Source organism: Gastrolobium bilobum, unplaced genomic scaffold, assembly GCF_033153095.1.
Source record: "Gastrolobium bilobum isolate Gb01-03AN ecotype WA unplaced genomic scaffold, APGP_CSIRO_Gbil_v1 utg2779, whole genome shotgun sequence".
Classification (NCBI taxonomy): domain Eukaryota; kingdom Viridiplantae; phylum Streptophyta; class Magnoliopsida; order Fabales; family Fabaceae; genus Gastrolobium; species Gastrolobium bilobum.
Window position 1 is genome coordinate 236,929 of NW_026897558.1, and position 6,122 is coordinate 243,050.

The window sequence follows — 6,122 nt, forward strand, 5'->3', positions numbered from 1 at the left end:
TCCTTAGGGATCACAGAACTAAAACCCACTATGGTTTCTCTTCAACTTGCTGATAGATCTTTAAGGAAGCCTAGTGGAATAATAGAAGATGTTCTTGTGAAGGTGGACAAGTTCATCTTCCCTGCTGATTTTGTGGTGCTGGACATGGAAGGGGGAGCTGAGATACCTCTTTTGCTGGGTAGACCGTTCTTAGCTACATCTTGTGCCATGATTGACGTTGAGAATGGGAAGCTAGAGTTAAGGATGAATGATGAGTCCATTACCATCAATTTCTTTGACTCTATGAAACAATCTTCTGGCAAAGGCGATTGATTGTTTTAGACTTGAGCAAGTGCGGAAGGAAGAAAAATCTTCTAGTCAAGAGCTTGATAAAGAACTTGAGGCGCGTAAGATTGTTCTTGCTAAGAGAAAAAAAATGTAGTGTTTGAAGTTCTTGAGAAAACAAATGATGACAAAGAAGATGGTGCCCCAAAATTAAAGTTGAAAGAGCTTCCTGAAACTCTGAAACATACCTTCTTGGGTAATAAGGAGGCAGTGATTGAAGTATTGAAGGAACATGAGACTGCCATAGGGTGGTCTACTTCAGATTTGAAAGATAAAGATCCCTCTTCCCGTACCCACAAAATTCTCAATGAAGATGATGACAAACATAGGGAAAAACCCCAAGGGAGGCGTCATCCTATACGGAAGAAGGTACTGAGAAAGGAAGTGGTGAAACTCTTTGACACGAATTGGAAGAGACACCAGGAGCTGAAGTTTGACAAGAGACACCGAGACTCTATCTCTCGAAAAAATCAAAGCTTCAAAGAGTTCTTAACATGGCTTCATGGTTTGGAACAAATCTGGGAATGGTGGTCTCATACATCAAGGCATCCAGTACCACCAGATCTTCCATTTGCTGAGTCATCCCACGCTGCTGAGGGGGATGACATGGATGATTGATATCTCCTTGCTGACGGAGATTTTGTATATTAGTTTATTTTTCTGTTTCGTATTTTTAGTTGTTTTGTGCTGGTATATCTCTTTCTGATGTTTTAATGTGCGCATTATAGTTTATCGTATATGCCACTGTTTGTTCCATTGTGCAGGGTTTTCTTCTTTCTTGTGGTTTAATTATTGCTGAGGACAGCAATTCTCTAAATCTGGGAATGGTAGGCTTGCATCTTAGAACTGCTGCAATTCTTCTATCAGGGGAGTTATTCTAACTCTTTTAAATTTCTTAGTTATTTTTGTAGTATTTTGTGTGCTCTTTATTTTTATCTTTAAAAAAAAATTGGAAAATGTTTTCTGAGCAAGTCCCAGGTTTAAATGTGCTTATCTAGTTAATGTGCTTGACTGAATTCTTAGCATCATATTTTGTATGAACTTCTCGCATGATATTGTATGGGCATGAGTAGACTTCATGATTGCTCGTTTGTCTGAATTTTGTGATTGAATGATTAATGATGTCTGATGTTTCTTTTGGAAGTCTAGCTTGACATCATAGCTGGTGAGGTTTTGTGCTTAAACACTTATTTTATTCCGAGAAACCTCACTGTGATAGCATTCTAGAACTTGCTCTGTTTCTCTATTATGCATGCATTGGTTGATATGATAAAGGCATTTTGTTCTTGTTAGCTATTGGCCAAAATAACCCACCTGTATGAATTTTTCCATTGCTAGCCCCTTTGAGCCTGAGCCTTTTTGTTCATAATTCCGGATTGATAGCTTAGCCTATATCCATGTGACTTACCTTAATTGAGATTGAATTACTGATGTGTTGAAAAATAAAACAAAGAAATTGAGGTAAGCTCCGTAGAGGTCAAGTAATTAGGGGAGGTAAAATTTCATCTGTGCCCTTAAAACAAAGGGAGAAAAAGAAAAAGAAAAAGAAAAAAAAAGGGTGAATGTAAAGAAAAGGTGATTGATAGGAATTAATTCCCGAAATTCTGTGGGAATCTGAGTGGAGAAAAACCATTGAGTTGAATGTGTTAAAGTGAAATAATACCAGTTTTTCAATCTTATTGTTGTTTGAGCTACTGTCCATATATTCCTACCCATTAACCCGGCCAAGTTACAACCTGTGAAGTCCTTTTGATCAATTGATGCATGTGTTTGATTCTTCATTTTTAAGAATTTTTTAGAATATGATCAATGGTAATGTTATTGTTGTGATGGATTGAGTGATTGTTACTCCCCCAAACACTTGAGTGCTGAGCGTTATATGTTTATCTTGGTGAGGGGTGTTCAAGCCAGATTCTGACATTTTTATGAGAATAGAAGGCATTGTTAGGAGTTCTTTGCATTGATTCAGTCATGCTTAGCATAGTGAGCTATTGATTGTCTGTGTGATGTCCTGTTGGAATAATTGATTGTTTCCTGGATTGAGTCTTGTACATTGCTGGGGACAGCAACGTTTAAATCTGGGAATGGTTTGATGTGCCTCTGGCAAGTGTGATTTTTTGTGTTAAAATTGATAAGAATTGAGTCATACTAGAGCAATTTAAATATATATTTGCTAATTATATTGATTCTTTCTTTTCATTAATATTTCTCACCTATTGGTTGTGTTTTTACAGGAAAAAGAAGTGAAAATTATAAAAAGCTTATTAACGCAATTCCATATGGGTGTAGCACACTACAAATTCCAGCAACATGGCGCGGACCGGCGCCACACTGGCGCACACCTGCGCCAGTTTTCGGATTTCACAGCGGTACTTTGGAAGTGGCGCCAACTGGCGCCAAACTAAAAGAAAGCAAAAATGGACACAGGGAAGTGCGCCACTTAGCGCCAAACCCATGCTAAGTGGCGCCAAAACACAACAAAATGGCGCCACCTTCCAAGCCACCTAGCGCCAACTTGATGAAGAATTTGACAGAGTCATGGCGCCAACTAACGCCACACCGGCGCCAACTGGCGCCGGTTTGCGAGAAATTTGACCGTGCTGCGCGAAGGGTAATTTTGGAAGAAAGAAGGATCCTTATGACAGAATTAGGGGATTCAGACCTATTCTACTGAGAGAGACGACGACGGTGCTCCGAGAGGAATCTGAAGATCAAGTTTCTTTCTTCTCCTTCTCTTTAATTTTATGCTTTTATCGAATATTGAATTTTTAGCCATGATTATGTTTGGCTAGTACTTTTTATTGTAGTTAGGGTCACGAGCCCTATGTGAACCCTTTTTACGCTGGATTGATTTATAACTCTTCGTTTATATAATTATCTTTATCTCTACCTTGTTCGTAATTTATATTCTCTTTATTAGAATTGATCATTCTAATAGTTGATAATAGTCTGAGGGTTAGAACCTTAAATAGAAATATTGGGGTTTTCATCCTGAAAGGGGGTAGGATAACGATTTGTATGCATGCTAGGAATAGATGTGTATTGAATTGCGGATGCCTAAATTGTTGAGTTCATTGCTTAATTTTCATGAGGGGTTGCTAAGGGATTAGGATTCCAATTGAGATTAAAGGGTTAAATTGCCAAGGGATTGGAATTTAACTAATTATTTTAGATAATAATTTATTCAAGTAAATTTATAAATGAATATTGTAAGTCAATCCAAAATAAAAAGTGGGGATCATAAGGTGAGTGCGCTCTAGCTACAATGCTTTTCATACATTTAGAAAAATCAATTCTTATTTTTATTGTCTATTTCTCATAAACAAAAATTACAAAAATAAGTCTTTAATTTCAGTTCTCAATTTCAAACCAATCGACAATATTTGTCACAACCTTTGAAATCTTCCATTCTTAAAAGGAACAATTAATTGATATTTGTCCCAATGGTTTCCTAAGCTCACCATAACACCAATTCAAGCCTTTAACCTAATTCAATACCATCACAACACCATTTTTCTCAAGTATCCTCCTTTAGACCAATTCCTACACTTATACATATCCAATGGCTTCACTTCCAAATCACATGCATCAAACCAACATACAACTCATTTAAACATCATTCACAACCACACAACATCAATTATACAATTTTTACATCATCCATCCTTATTTTCCCTCATTGGCTGAATTCAACATGCATGTGCACCCAAGGATTTTTGATTCATTTCAACACTTCCACACACCATACAATCCTATAATTAACTCATACAAACACTCCACAACTCAATTACACAATCCTACAATCAATGTCGTTTCACAAAGTCATGAATATTAACATCAAAATTGTCTAAGTTATCCAACAATTTCACTAATAATTTTTATCAGTTTAATCACTATAAAACATCATTCTAAGCCACTTTTATCTAATACACATTTTCAATTTGAGCTCTCTAACTACATCAATCCAAGCATGCAAGCTCTAGGTCACCAAATTCAAATCTAATGAATCAACCAATGAAATGTGTTGAAACTTACCCACAAGCAAGGCCTATGACTCCTCCACACAATACCCAAGCATTGAAAGATCAATCAACTCCAAGAACATCAAAATTTCCCTCAATGGACGCGGACATGACTGTGCTTTTTCTCCCAAATCACTGAGTTTCAAGCCCTAAAACTACTATGGTTGTGTTTAGAAGGTCCTTTACTTAAAGTTTGATGTAGGACTTTGTTGATTTTGAGTGAGATTTAAGTGCAGTTGGAGCAAATGAAATTTTGGAGAAAATCTTCCCCAAGCAACCATGGAGGCCGCGGCTTAGGAGAGAGAAGAGGGAGGGAGATGAGTGAATAGTGACACAATCCTTGTTGTCATCTAATGACTTAAGTGGAGTGGGTCCCACCGCCACGTTACGCGATTCAAATTAATTCAAATCTCCCGCTTATTCCACTAAACGTCTATAATTTCTTAAACTAATTAGAAACTCCAATTTTTAACTTTAACTATTGTCCTTTAATTGCCCTTGATCAGATGAATTCGGAGTTTTCCGGTCATTCGGAGAATTCATAGTTTTAAGCTGTTATGCGCGCTTTGGGAATGTTTCCCCCAAAACCCTAATTTCCATCAATGTTCACCAGAAATCACATTTCCTAGTCTTATGTACCATTTATAACTTATTTCCAAACCTAGAGCTCAAAATTCATTCTATACGCTTTTTGGTGCAACTGTACCGCAATATTTTTACTTGGTAAAAATACTATTCATCATTTTTCCAGAAACTTGCCTAACCACTTAATTTTCGTTCTGAGTCCATTTTCAGGATTATTTTTTCTATTTGAAACCTTCTACTCAAATTTCCTTTCCAAGGATTACGTGTTTGGCAATTTACTGTTTTACCCTTTTGACGTATTTTGACTCCAAATTCAGGATTTTCACTAATCCTACCTTTTAATCCATCTTTTAACTATAATTAAGTATTTTAGAATTACGAGGTGTTATAATGTAGAGTTGAAACCTTGTGTTTTACTCCATATTTCTCCAATAACCTCTCAAACTAGTGATTAATAAAGTGTTTCCCACCATCACTGATAATACAACGAGGAGTTCCATACCTTGTCAAAATATTTTTCTTCAAAAACTTTACCACAAGTTTGGCATCATTAGTGGTTAAAGCAACAGCTTCTACCCACTTGCTCACATAGTCTACAGCCATTAGAATGAATTTGTTCCCACAAGAGGGGGGAAATGGACCCATAAAATCAATGCCCCAAACATCAAACAATTCAACTTCTAATATAGGGTTGAGAGGCATTTCATTCTGCTTGGTTATGTTCCCGTCCTTTTGGCATCTATCACATTGTTTAGCATATTGAAGTGCATCTTTAAAAAGAGAGGGCTAATAAAAACCTAATTGGAGTACTTTGGATCCAGTCCTGATTCCTCCTAGATGGCCTCCATATGGAGAGGAATGACAGTGGAAGGGGAATCGAGTTTGTTCTTCTGGAACGCACATCCTTATCATTTGATTTGCACATCTTTTGATAGAGGTTCATCCCATAAGTAGCTCCTGCAATCATAAAAGAATTTCTTCTTTTGCATCCTATTTGCTTCATAAGGTTCTATCCCTGCTGCAAGAAAGTTGGCAAACAATTGTTCATCAGGAAACGTCTCCTCGATAGGCAGACCAACTTGAGTGTGCTCTAATCTGGATATGTGATCTGCAATTTGGTTTTCACAACCTTTTTTTTCTTTGATTTCCATATTGAACTCTTGTAACAACAAAATCCATTTGATTAAATGT